This window comes from Heterocephalus glaber, unplaced genomic scaffold (genome assembly GCF_053883595.1).
Source record: "Heterocephalus glaber isolate CG9 unplaced genomic scaffold, H.glaber_assembly_v1.0 deba00001720, whole genome shotgun sequence".
Classification (NCBI taxonomy): domain Eukaryota; kingdom Metazoa; phylum Chordata; class Mammalia; order Rodentia; family Bathyergidae; genus Heterocephalus; species Heterocephalus glaber.
Window position 1 is genome coordinate 705,848 of NW_028258433.1, and position 13,830 is coordinate 719,677.

General features: G+C 37.6%; 1 protein-coding gene across 8 annotated transcripts in view; it reads left to right on the forward strand.

Annotated features, from left to right (window-relative positions):
* Mtus2 (microtubule associated scaffold protein 2) overlaps positions 1–13,830 on the forward strand; it is a 716,842-nt gene that overhangs the window by 257,266 nt on the left and 445,746 nt on the right. The window lies entirely within an intron of this gene.

The window sequence follows — 13,830 nt, forward strand, 5'->3', positions numbered from 1 at the left end:
GAAAACAAACTATCCTCTCTATGCAAATTGTAGATGTTAATGGATATGTTTATACTAAAGTGGGTGTTACTGACTGGAGGAGTTGTCTAGAGCAATGGGCATTTTGGACTACGTGGTCGTAATAGATTGACCACATCTAAGGAAATCCATTTATTTTTTATTATTATTTTTTGTTAAATTCTTTTATTGGTACATTGTAGGTATACAACACAATTACATTTCTCATTGGGAATTGTACCTTTACATAATGCATCTTGGTTCTTATTTTTATCCCCATTCCTAGCCCTCCCTTCACCCCTTCCACCCTTCCCTATTTACAAAGACTTTATTTGCATTTTTTCCATTTCTCATCATTTTTCCTTTCCCTTCTTTCCCTTCCCCTGTCCCTCCCACTACCCCTACCCCTTTGGACCTTTTCTTCCCATTTTGCATTATCGATTATTCATTCTAATCATTGGTACATTTTAGGTATACAATATAATGACATTCATCATTGGAAATTTGCACCTTTACATAATCTCTCTTCGTTCTTATTTTTCACCCTTGCCCAGCCCTCCCTTCAACCACTCCATTCCTCCCTATTTACAAAGATTTTGTTCCTATTTTTCCATTTTCTCATATTAATCCCATTCCCTTCTATCCTTTCCCTTAGCCCTCCCACTTCCTTCCCCTTTGCCCCTTTTCTTCCTATTTCACATGACCTATTATACATTTTAGTCCTTATTTACACTTTCAGTTTCTCACACCAGAGAAACTATTAGGTATTTATACATGTGTGTCCTATTTATTTCACTTAAGAGTATCGCCTCAACGTGCATCCACTTAGCTATAAATGTCTCTAATTTCTCATTTTTATGGCTGAGTAGTACTCCATTTTATAAAAAACCCACATTTTCTTTATCCAGTCTCCAGTTGATGGGCATTTGGGCTGTTTCCAAGTTTTAGCTATCACAAACTGTGTTGCTATGAACATTGGTGCTGCACCTATATCACTGTGGTATGATTCTTTTAATTCTTTGGGGAAGATACCCAGCAGTGGAATAGCAGAGTCAAATGGGAATTCCAGTCCTAGTTCTTTGAGGTATCTCTGTACTGATTTCCACAGTGGTTGTACCAGTCTACACTTCCACCATCAGTGGAGCAGGGTTCCTCTTTCCCCACAGCCCCACCAGCATTTGTTATTGGTTGATTTCATGATAGCAGCCATTCTTTCAGGAGTGAGGTGGAATCTCAGTGTTGTTTTCATTTGCATCTCTCGAATGACCAGTGATGTTGCACATTTTTTCATGTATTTATTTGCTATTTCTACTTCTTTGTCTGAGAAATGTCTGTTCATTTCAGATGCCCATTTTCGGATTGGGTCTTTAAATTTGGGAGGTCTGATCTTTTTAAGTTCTTTATAGATTCGAGATAGTAGACCTTTGTCTGAGGAAGAGCAGTTGAAGATTTTTTCCCACCTTGAGGGTTGTCTCTTCACACTGCTGGTGGTTTCTCTTGCTGTGCAGAAGCCTTTTAATAAGAAGAGATCCCACTTGTTGATTGTGCTAGTTCATAGGCAACTGAGGTTTTGTTCATAAAATCTTTTCCTACACCAATGTCTTCAAGAGTTCTACCTAACCTCTGTTCCAGCTGGTTCAGAGTTTCTATTTTAATATTTAGATCTGTAATCCATTTTGATTTCAATTTAGTGCATGGCGAGAGATATAGGTCTAGTTTTAATCTTTGGCAAGTTGAAACCCAGTTTTTCCAGGACCATTTATTAAAGAGGCTATCTTTCCTCCAGTGAGGGTGTTTGGCTCCTTTATCGAAGATGAGATGGCTGAGTGTGTCTGGCATTGTTTCGGCATCTTCTGATCTGTTCCACTGGTCCTCAGGTCTGTTTCTTTGCCAGTACCATGCTGTTTTTATCACAGTAACTTTGTAGTATAGTTGCAGGTTGGGGATTGTGATATCCCTGCCATGTCTCTATTACTTAGAATTGCTTTTGCTATTCTGGGTCTCTTCTTGTTCCAAATGAATTTTTGGATTGTTTTCTCAAGGTCCATGAAGTATGCCGCTGGGATCTCAATTGGAATTGCATTAAATCTATATAGCAGTTTTAGAAGTATGGCCATTTTCATTATATTAATCCTTCCTACCCAGGAGCAGGGGATGTCTGTCCATTTTCTAATATCATCTTCAATCTCTCTTTTCAGAGTGCCATAGTTTTCAGAGAAGAGATCTTTGATTTCTTTCATTAGGTTGATTCCTAGGTATTTCAGTTTTTTGGATGCTATTCCAAAAGGAATTATTTGCCCCATTTCTCAGTGAGTCTGTTTTTCGTGTAGAGGAAAGCTATTGATTTTTATGTGTTGACCTTGTAACCAGCTACTTTACTGAATTTGGTCATTAAGTCTAGAAGACTTTTGGTGGAGTTCTCGGGGTCTTCTATATAGAATATCATGTCATCTGCAAATAATGATAATTTGACTTCTTCATTTCCTATATTTATTCCTTTTATTTCTTTCTCTTATCTAATTGCTGTGACTAATGTTTCCAAAACTATATTGAACAAGAGTGGTGATAGTGGACATCCTTGTCTTCTTCCTGCTTTTAGTGTGAAGGATTTCAGTTTTTGACCATTTAGTATGATATTGGGTGTTGGTTTTTCATAGATGGCTTTTATCAGTTTGAGGTAGAGACCATCTATTGCAATTTTTTGTAGGGTTTTTTTCATAAATGCATGTTGAATTTTGTCAAATACTTTTTCTGCGTCTATGAGATAATCATATGGTTTTTGTCCTTGGCTCTATTGATATAATGTATTACATTGATTGATTTGCTTATGTTGAACCATCCCTGCATCCCTGGGATGAATCCCACTTGATCAGGGTGTATGATCTTCTTGATGATCTTCTGCATTCTGTTTGCCAGTATCTTATTAAGAATTTTTGCATCTATATTCGTTAGTGAGATTGGCCTATAGTTCTCCTTTTTGGTTGGGTCTTTCTCTGCTTTGGGGATCAAGGTGATGCTTGCTTCCAGGAATGAATTTGGGAGTATTGCTTCCCTTTCAATTTCACTGAAGAGTTTAAACAGTAGTGGCAGTAGTTCCTCTCTAAATGTCTTGTAGAATTCAGCAGTGAAGCCATTAGGGCCCGGGCTTTTCTTAGTTGATAAGTTTTTAATTACGTTTTTAATTTCATTGGTTGATATTGGGTTGTTTAGAATTTTTAGGTCTTCTTCGTTCAACTTTGGTAATTCATATGTATCTAGGAATCTGTCCATTTCTTCTGTGTTTTCCATCTTATTGGCATATAGGTTCTGGAAGTAGGTATTGATGGTCCTCTGGATTTCTGCTGGGTCTGTTGTAATTTCACCCTTTTCATTCCTAATTGCATGGATTTGGGCCTTTTCTTTTCTTTTTCTGATAAGGTTGGCTAAGGGTTTGTCAATTTTGTTGATTCTTTTGAAGAACCAACTCTTGGCTTCATTGATTTTCTTGTATTGTTCTCTTAAGTCTCCATTGCATTGATTTCTCCTCTGATCTTTACAATTTCCTCCCTTGTATGAGCTCTGGGGTTGTCCTGCTCTTCTTTTTCTAGAAGCTTGAGTTTCAGCATCAGGTTGTTTAATTGGGCTTGTTCTGTTTTCCTAATATGCATATTCACTGCTATGAATTTCCCTCGTAAGACTGCTTTCATTGTGTCCCATAAATTCTGGTATGTTGTATTGTCATTGTCATTTAATTGAAGGAACTGTCTGATTTCTTCTTTAATTTCCTCTGTGACCCATTGGTTATTCAGAAGTGTGTTGTTCAATTTCCATGTGTTTATGAATTTTTTCAGATTTCTTTTGCTATGGATCTCCAATTTCCTCACACTATGGTCTGATAATACACAGGGGATAACTTCAATTCCTTTGCAATTACTTAAACATGTTCTATGTGTGAGTATGTGGTCTATTTTGGAGAATGACCCATGTGCAGCTGAGAAGAATGTGTATTCTGATTTTGTGGGGTGGAAGACTCTGTAAACATCTGTTAAGTTCATTTGTTCAAGAGTTCGATTGAGTTCTAGTATTTCATTACTTTTTTTTTTCTAGTTGACCTATCTATTTGTGACAGTGGGGTGTTGATGTCCCCCACTACAATTGTATTAGTGCATATATGACTTTTCATGTCCGTTAGTATTTATTTTATATAGTTGGGCGCACTAGTGTTTGGTGCATAGATATTTATGATTGTCATCTCTTCCTCTTGGATTGTTCCCTTACAAGGTTGTAGTGTCCTTCTTAATCTCTCTTAATCAGCGTTGGTTTGAAATCTACTTGATCTGCAAAGAGGATAGCTACTCCTGCTTTTTTCGGGTTCCTTTGGCATGGAGTATTGTTTTCTACCCTTTAACTTTCAGTCTGTGAGTTTCCTTTTGAATTAAGTGTGTTTCTTGTATGCAGCATATTGTTGGATTTTGCTTCTTGACCCACTTTGCCAGTCTATTTCTTTTGATTGGTGAATTGAGACCATTAATGTTGATGGTTATTACTGAAACATATTGGCTTGTCATTGCCATGAGTTTTATTTTGTTGGTTTCTCCCCCTTTACATTTAATTTCTTGTCATACCAAATGGGTTCACTCAGCTGTGCTTCCTGGGGCTATGATCCTCATTGCCTGTTCCTAGGATAGTGTATAAAATTCTTTGGAGTGCTGGTTTGGTATTCACGAAGTTCCTAAGGTGTTCTTTGTCATGAAAGTATCTTATTTCTCCATCCATTTTGAAAGATAGTTTTGCAGGGTACATCAATCTGGGTTGGAGACTGTTTTCTTTTAGGGCTTGGAATATGTCACTGCAAGGTCTTCTTGCCTTGATGGTTTGTGTTGAGAAGTCTGCTGTGATTCTGATGGGCTTTCCTTTGTATGTGATTTGTTTCTTTTCTCTGACTGCTTGTAGAACTTTGTTCTTCTGTTGAGTTTCTGGAATCTTAACAATTATATGCCTATGTGTAGATTTTTTTTGATCAAGGCTATTTGGAGTCCTATATGCCTCACTTATCTGTATGTCAAGCTCTTTCCCCCTGCTTGGGAAGTTTTCTGCCATTATTTCTGTGAAGAGTTTTTTTATGTCATCTGCACTCTCTCCTGTTCCTTCATTGACTCCAATCAGTCTTATGTTATTCTCCTTTGCATCATCTAGCAACTGCTGGATTGGTTTCACATGTTCCCTATAATTTTGAAGGAATTTTTCTTTTCCCCCTCACTAACTGCAATCTTATCTTCTATATCTGAAATTCTGTCCTCACATTGGCTCATTCTGTTGTGTAGGCTTTCAGTGGAGTTGTTCATCTCCTGGAAGTCTATTTGCATCTGTTTTAGGGATTCCATTTGTTTCCTATTTTGGGATTCCATTATGTTCCTGAGCTTCTCTCTAGATTTATAATTTATAATTATATTTATATTTATTATATTTATATTTAATTATATTTATAATCATATCTTACTCTAGGAGCACAATTTCTTCTGCTATCTGAAAAATTATATCTGATTTCATTTTTTGCAGATCTCCTTTTTTTGCCAGTTCAGTGGATCCAGGTGGTTGAGTATCCGAGTGTTCCATCTCATTTCCCTTTGGGGTTGCTGTAGGTGATCTAGAAGTCTGGTTTTGAGACTTATTTATGTGTTTTCTCATTTCAACTGGGGGGTGGGCTGTTGGCACCTGCAGGGATTACCTCCTCTGAGCTGGGAGAGGTGGGACAGGGACCAGGAGCAGCGGTAGTGATGGTGGCCCAAAAGCCCTTTCCTGTGGGCTGGGAACAGCGGGAGGGATGGTGGCCAGGAAGCCCCTTCCTCTGGACCAGGAGCAGTGAGATGGTGGCTCAGAAGTGCCTATCTCTGGGTCAGGAGTGGCAGGACTCCATACCATGGTCTGGTGGCCCTGTGTCTTCTGCGTCTTTGTAGTATGGAACCAAGTGGCTGCCTGCCTGCAGCGGGCTGATTCAGCATGTCCCACACAACTTGCATCCTGGGGATGGATCTTTAAAACACTATGTTAAGTAAAATAAGCCAGACACAGGAGGAAAAATATTGTATGACTGTGTCTATATAAAGTAGGAAATCCATTTAAATTTCAATCAGTATAATACATGTAAAATTAGATAAGTATTTAATTAGATAAACATAATTATTCTGTGAGCCAGGTCAAAGCAGGAAAGAATCCAAAGTAAATATATTCTTCAAATGGATCAGACGTATTCTTTCCTGGGTAGATTCTCCTTTTTGGGAGAATCTTATATTCATACATGTGAAGAACATACTAACTAAGCAAAAAAAAATAATGTATTGGCATGGGTTGTTTATTTTTAGTAAATATAATTACCAGTAACACTTAGTTGAGTGCTTACTGTGTATTTAATGCATATAATATATAACATATATTCATCATTCTTCACTAATCTGTAGAGTCATTCTCTGAAGGTTGATACTGTAATTTTTGTCATTGCATACGTGAAGAAATGGACTAGGAGAAATTGAAGTCACTCACCTAATGCCACAAAATAGAGCATGGAGATTCTCACTCAGGCTTGTGCTATTAAACTACATTGTTCTGTAAGATTTGTCCCCTGAGTCAGTCTCTGTCTCTGTGGCCTGGGATGGTTGGTTCTAAAGAAGGCACATCAGATCAGCTTGTCTCTAATGGCCTCTGAGACATGAAGTGGAACCGATGGCTCAGCCTTTCAGATGTTCTCAGTGTACCTCCACTGCCTATCTGCTCTGGTTCCCTTTCATTCTCCCTCTCTCATTCTGCTGCTGGAGGATCTTTCTGCTTCCTTCTGTTTGGAACACTCATCTCCCAGTTATCTGAATGGCTGTCCCTCACTTTCCTTCAGTCTGTGTTTATATAAAAACAGGGAAGATTTTGTACTGTGAAGTTTGAATATGAATTACCTTTCAGGGGAGTCAGTCTGTTTTTTATTAAAGTCTTCAACTGATTAAGGTGCATCTTAGGTTATAAAGGATAGTCTGCTTTATTCTACGTCGGTTGATTTAAATGTTGTGACCATCATTGTCTTTTCCTAGCATATTGTTTAAAATTTTTGGAGTGCTGGTTTGGTAATCAGGAAGTTCCTCAGATATTCTTTGTCATGAAAGTATCTTATTTTTCCACTGATTTTGAAAAATAGTTTTGCAGTGTACATCACTCTAGGTGGGAGGTTGTTTGCTTTCAGGGCTTGAAATACTTCTCTTCAGGCCCTTCTTGACTTGAGGGTTTGTGTTGAAAGTCTGCTGTGATTCTGATGGGCTTTCCTTTGTATGTGATTTGTTTCTTTTTTCTCACTGCTTGTATTTTGTTCTTCTGTTGTTTCTGGAATCTTGACTATTATATGCCTAGGTGTAGAATTTTTTTGATCACAGTTAGTTGGAGTCCTATATGCCTCACTTATCTGAATGTCAGATTCTTTTCCCCTGCTTGGGAAGTTTTCTGCCATTACTTCTGTGAATAGATTTTTTTATGTTGTTTGCACTATCTTCTATTTCTTCATTGTCTCCAATCAGTCTTATGTTATTCTTTGCATCATCTAGCAGCTGCTAGATTGATTTCTCATGGTCCCTTCCTATTTTTAAGAAATCTTTCTTTTCCTTGTCATTAATCACAATCCTGCCTTCTAGATCTTATATTCTGTCCTCACATTGGCTCATTCTGCTGGGTAAACTTTCTTTTTTTTTCCCCCATTAACTTTATTGGTACATTTTCAGTATAAAATACAGTTATATTCATCATTGGGATCTTGTACCATTACATGAGTCTCTTGGTTTTTATTTTTTTTCCCCTTCCTTCGCCCTCCCTTCACCCCCTCCACCCATCCCTATTTGCAAAGACCTTGTTTCCATTTTTTTCCTCTTCTCATAGTTTTTCCTTTCCCTTTTTTCCCTTCCCCTACCCCTCCCAATTCCCTTGCTCTTTTAGATGTTTTCTTCCTGTTACACAATATCAGTTATACATTTTTTAAATTACAATATTAAGACCTAGGAGACATTACCACAGATTTTACAGAATTTAAAAGGATATAGAAAGCATATTACAAAAATCTGTTTTGAAATAAATTTGACAACTTCTAAGAAGTAACTTAGAAGAGAAATTAATGAAACTAACTCTGGAGGAAATATAAAATTTGAATAGCACCTATTAAAGAAAGTATATTCCTAGCTTGAAAACCTACCTATATGACAACAGCAAGCTCATAAACATTTTAACTGATAAATTATATCAAACAATTAAAGCAGAAGAAAGAAGGAACACTTCTCCCCACATTTTAGGAAATCAACATTGTGCTAATCCTAAAACTGGATAAAGATAATAGAAGAAAAAAGTATGAACATAGATAGAAATTTGTTTAACAAAACAAACTCTTAGAAGTCAGATCTGGCAGTATGTAGAAAGTGGTTTTATTATAGGGATGGCAGTGTTGGTTCAGCATTGGAAGATCCACCCCCAAAAGTAATCATTTAAACAGAGGAAAGGAGAAAGCCATATGAGCCTATCACTAGGTGGAGAAAGAGTATTGGACTAAATTCTACAGCTGTTCATGGTAAAAGCTATCAGGAGACTAGAAGTAGAACAGAACCTTCTCAACAGATCAAAGACATGTACTCCATACTTCAACAAAAACTCCTTCTATGAATGGAGATGATACAATGCTTTCTCGCTAAAGTGGGGAACAAGGCCATATATGCCTACTCTTCATCTGTCCATTAGACTTTGAAACATAGGTCTAAACCAAAATAATCTGGCAATAAAATGACACAACTAGGATAGGATTGGCACGGCAGAAGCAAAATCTTTATATGTAGATGAAATGATCATCTACAGAGAAAATAGTAAGAAATCTCTAGGAGCCCCTAGAACTTGTACTTGAATTTAGCAGGATTAGAAAACATAAGGTATATATAAAAATTCAGGTCTGTGTATACTTGCTATAGATGAAGAACTGGATATTGAAATTTAAAAGTTATGTAGGAGTACAAAGGACCTAGAAAAGTTAAAAACAAAAACAAAAACAAAAACAGTGTTGGAAGATGTTTAGTACCTAATTTTAAGACTTCTTCTAAAGCTACAGTAATCAAGGCAGTGTTGGTGTAAGGAAAGACATATAGATCATTTGAATAAAACAGAGAATCTAGAAATAGAACCACACATATATGGTCCACTGAGTTTTGAAAGATTATTTAACCTTAGCATTTTATAGAATATAAACTCACTTCAAGAGCTGAGGAAGAGATAGTGTCTTCAGCAAACAGTACTAGAACACCTGGTATCTGTATATAAAAAATTAACCTCAACCCTTTTTTTGAATACATGAAAATAACATGAAGGGATCTATGAACCTAAATAAGAAAGCCTAAAAGTATAAAAGTTTAAGAAGAAATTATAAGGGAAAATATTTATGAATTCAGGGTAGGCAAGAACTACCTAGGATACAAAACACATGATGGATAAAAGAAAAAAAATTGATAAATGAGATTCCATCAAAATTTAGAACTTTAAATGACATCATTAAAATGAAAAGTAGTCCTTAAACAGACCATATTTCCAATGCATATAACCTATCAGCAGAATATATAAAGAATTCTTAGAGCTCATTAATAGACAACCCAATTAAAATGTAGACATAAGAAGATGATAAATAGCCAGTACAGCACAAGGAATGGTGTGCAATTCTAGAATCAGAAAAATACTAATCAGTACTATAATAACATTGAATTATACACTCTTTAGGGAGATGAAGTCAAAAGTTTTAAAAGCCTTGTCATGACTTTTTCTTTTTGTTGGATTCTCCCCCTTTGCGTTTAATTTGTCACACCCAATGGATTCATTCTGCTGGGTTTCCTGGGGTTGTGATCCTCATTGTCTTTTCCTAGGGTATTGTCTAAAATTTTTTGGAGTGCCGGTTTGGTATTCATGAAGTTCCTGAGGTGCTCTTTATCATGAAAGTATCTTATTTCTTCATCCATTTTGAAAGATAGTTTTGCAGGGTACATCAATCTGGGTTGGAGGCTGTTTTCTTTTAGGGCTTGAAATACATCACTCCAAGCTCTTCTAGCCTTGAGGGTTTGCATTGAGAAGTCTGCTGTGATCCTGATGGGCTTTCCTTTGTATGTGATTTGTTTCTTTTCTCTCACTGTTTATAGAATTTTATTCTTGTGTTGAATTCCTGGAATCCTAACTATTCTATGCCTATGTGTAGATTTTTTTTGATCAAGGCTAGCTGGAGTCCTATATGCCTCACTTATCTGTATGTCAAGTTTTTTTCCCCTCCTTGGGAAGTTTTCTGCCATCACTTCTGTGGAGAGTATTTTTATGTCATCTGCACTCTCTCCTCTTTCTTCATTGACTCCGATCAGTCTTATGTTATTCTTGTTTGCATTATCTAGCAGCTGCTGGATTGATTTCTCATGTTTCTTTACAATTTTAAAGCAATTTTTCTTTTCCTCCTCACTAATTGCAATCTTATCTTCTATATGTGAAATTCTATCCTCACATTGGTTCATTCTGCTGTGCAGACTTTGGATGGAGTTTTTAATCTCTTGTAAATCTGTTTGTATCTGTTTTATGGATTCCATTTGTTTCCTATGTTGGGATTCCATCATGTTCCTCAGATCCTCTCTTTTTTTATCTGTGTCCTCTCTAGATTTATTAATCATGTGTTGCACCATGAGCAAAATCTTTGCTGTTATCTGAGTAATTATTTCTGATTTCATTTTTCCCAGATCCTCTTTTGTTGCCAGTTCAGAGAGTCCAGGTGGTTGGGTATCAGAGTGTTCCATCTTGTTTCCCTTTGGGGTTTTTGTAGGTGCTCCAGAAGTCTGTTTTTGAGGCTTGTTTATGTGTCTTCTCATTTCCACACAGGAGGGTGCTTCTGGCACCCACGCGGTTCACCTTCCCTGCCCTAGGGGCTTGGGATGGCAGCAGGGGAGCTTCCTTATGGGTGCTGTCACAGGCTGAGCTTCCCTGCTCTAGGAGCCTGGAATGGAGGTTGGGAGCTTCCTTCTGGGTGCTGGGACCGGCTGAGTTTCACTGCCTTAGTAGCCTGAGATGGAGGCGGGGAGCTTCCTTCCGGGTGCTGGGACTGGCTCAGCTTCTCTGCCCTAGGAGCCTGGGATCGAGGTGGGGATCTTCCTTCTGGGTGCTGGGAGTGGCTCACCTTCTTGGCCCTAGGAGCCTGGGATGGCATCCTGGGATCTTCCTTCCGGGTGCTGGGACTGGCTGAGTTTCACTGCCCTAGGAGCCTGGGATGGAGGCGGAGAGCTTCCTTCTGGGTGCTGGGACCGGCTCACTTTCTTGGCCCTAGGAGCCTGAGATGGCCTGTGTAAACTTTCAGTGGAGTTTTTAATCTCCTGAATATCTGTTTGCATCTGTTTTGTGGATTCTATTTGTTTCCTATGCTGGAAGTCCATCATGTTCCTCAGCTCCTCTATTTTTGTTAATCTGTGTCTGCTCCCGAGTTATTAATCATATCTTTTACTATGGATATGATTTCTGTTGTTATCTGAGAAATTATTTCTGATTTTATTTTTTCTAGATTTTTTTTTTCATTGCCAGTTCAGGGAGTCCAGGTGGTTGAATTTCAGATTGTTCTATCTCATTGCCCTTTTTGTGATCTGGAAGTCTGGTTTTGAGTCTTGTTTAGGTGTCTTCTCATTTCAACAGATGCAGACTGCTGTGCCTTTATTGAGGTGACTGTTTGCTCTCCCAGTGGGCTTAAATGCTCAACAAGCCTCAGAGAGGCCTTCTCTCTACTGCTCACAACTGCTCCAATTCTTGTGGTACCTGGGTGGGCCTCTAGCTGGGGTTTGCACACCTGCACAGCTGTTGTCCTGGTGGGCTTCTGGCTCGGGCATGCATGCACTTACCGATGATACCTGGGCAGACCTCTGGCTGGGGACTGTGGGCCTGTGCAGCTGCCTCCCAGACAGGCCTTTGGCTGGGGCCTGTTTGCCAGCTGTTTCATGGGTGGGCTTCTGGCTGGGGCCTGAGCACCCAATCCACTGGTGTCTGGATGAGGAGGGGCCCCTTCTCCTTGCAGCTATCCTAGTGGCTTCTCAGTGAAGCTCCCATATTTACCCTGTGTCTCCAGCACAAGATCTCATTGAAAATAGGACAGGGCACAAAGGAAGAGGGGCAATGCCAGCAGAATTTGCTTGTTTGTGTCCTTTGATTTTAGGAATTTGAAACATAGAATTCATTTGTTTACTTTCAAAGTTATTTCTCTAAAATACTCAATTGGAGAAGGAAAACAAGCAGCAATATTTGGGTTTGATCTCTATTTGTCTATGACTGTGCACGGTTATCTGATAATGTTCAATAGTAGAGGTGAAAGAAAAGAATGTTCAGTCTTTTGTGGATTCCCTTGTTTAATTAAAAATGTATAAACTTGGCTTCTAAGATATACTTTTCACCTTTTTGAAAAATCTGTGCTCTTATGAGAAAGCAGCTACCCAATAAAATGATAGGCACTGAAGTTATTTAAATCTTGAAAGTCATTGCTGAGAGTAGGTTTTGACCTCTAGTAACCATCCATTTCCAAAGGTCTGAGTAATTACTTAGATCAACAAAGAACAATCCTGAGAACTTTACTGTGTAGTTTGAAAAAGATATTAATTTCCTCATGAGAGTATTTGCTCAAAGAAAACTTTAACACCAAAATTTAGACATTGAAATAAAAAATAGGAGATATCTAACTAGAAGAAAGCCAGAGATACAGTGCAAAGGCAGAGAATGGTAAACATTTTATCAGAGAGCAAATGTAGAATGTTCTTTGACAAGAATATAATTTAGTGTAACCTGAATACAGTCTTTCTACTGTAACAGTCATGCATATTTTGCAATGTGTTTATAATAAAACTTTGAATGCCTAATCTTTTGTTTCAATAATGTCAGTTTTAAGGAGAACTTCATGTTATCCATTTTTAGACTGCAAGAGTATCAGATTAAAGAATTATCTCTTCAACCGCTTGGATCAGAGCTTTTAGAGCCCCTATTAAAGAGTATTGTTAAATGTTTGAGATTCTAAACAGAAGTTTGACACAAAATGTATTGTGATTTACAGCAGAATTAATTAATAGATATATCTTTTCATACATTGCCCCTAGCAATGTTTCTGTTCATTATTACTTGAAGGAAATAGATTAGTTCTGACTCATTTTTCATGTTTAATATAAAAACAAGAGGCCAGAGGTGTAGCTTAGTGCTAGAGCACTTACCCAGCATGCACAAGGCCCTGAGTGCAATCCTGAGGAAACAGTACTTTAAATGGTACCTCTAAAGTTGTATTTTAGTCTGAACTCCTAAGCATAACAGAAAGTAACAGTATTGTTACATTATTAAATTGAGAAAAGAATGGAGTTAGGACTCCTTTGTTTAACAAATTTCCGTTGACTTCAGCTGTGTGTAGACACTATTGTAGATGTTATGAATTCAGCAGCACATAAGACTCTTCCTTAGAACTTTATTCCAATGAAACTTACCCAGATGTTCCATAGAGAATCACCTTACCAGGGAAGACAGTTTTTAATGATGTAAACACAGAGTAGAGGCCCTAAAACCTCTCTAATTTCTCTAAGTAGTCGTCTCTTCCATATAACAGAATATATTTTATTTTTCTACATTGCCTATGATAGTAAAGACCATATAAATTGATAAAGTTCATCCACTAAATGGTGTCTTTTTTCCACATAAATATAAAACTTTCATAATTTCATCAATGTTTGCAAAATCATTTCTTTGCTTCATTGACATTATGTATTTAAAGACTACAACTGTCTCAAATTCCAATTATTTTGCAATAATGAAAGTAGG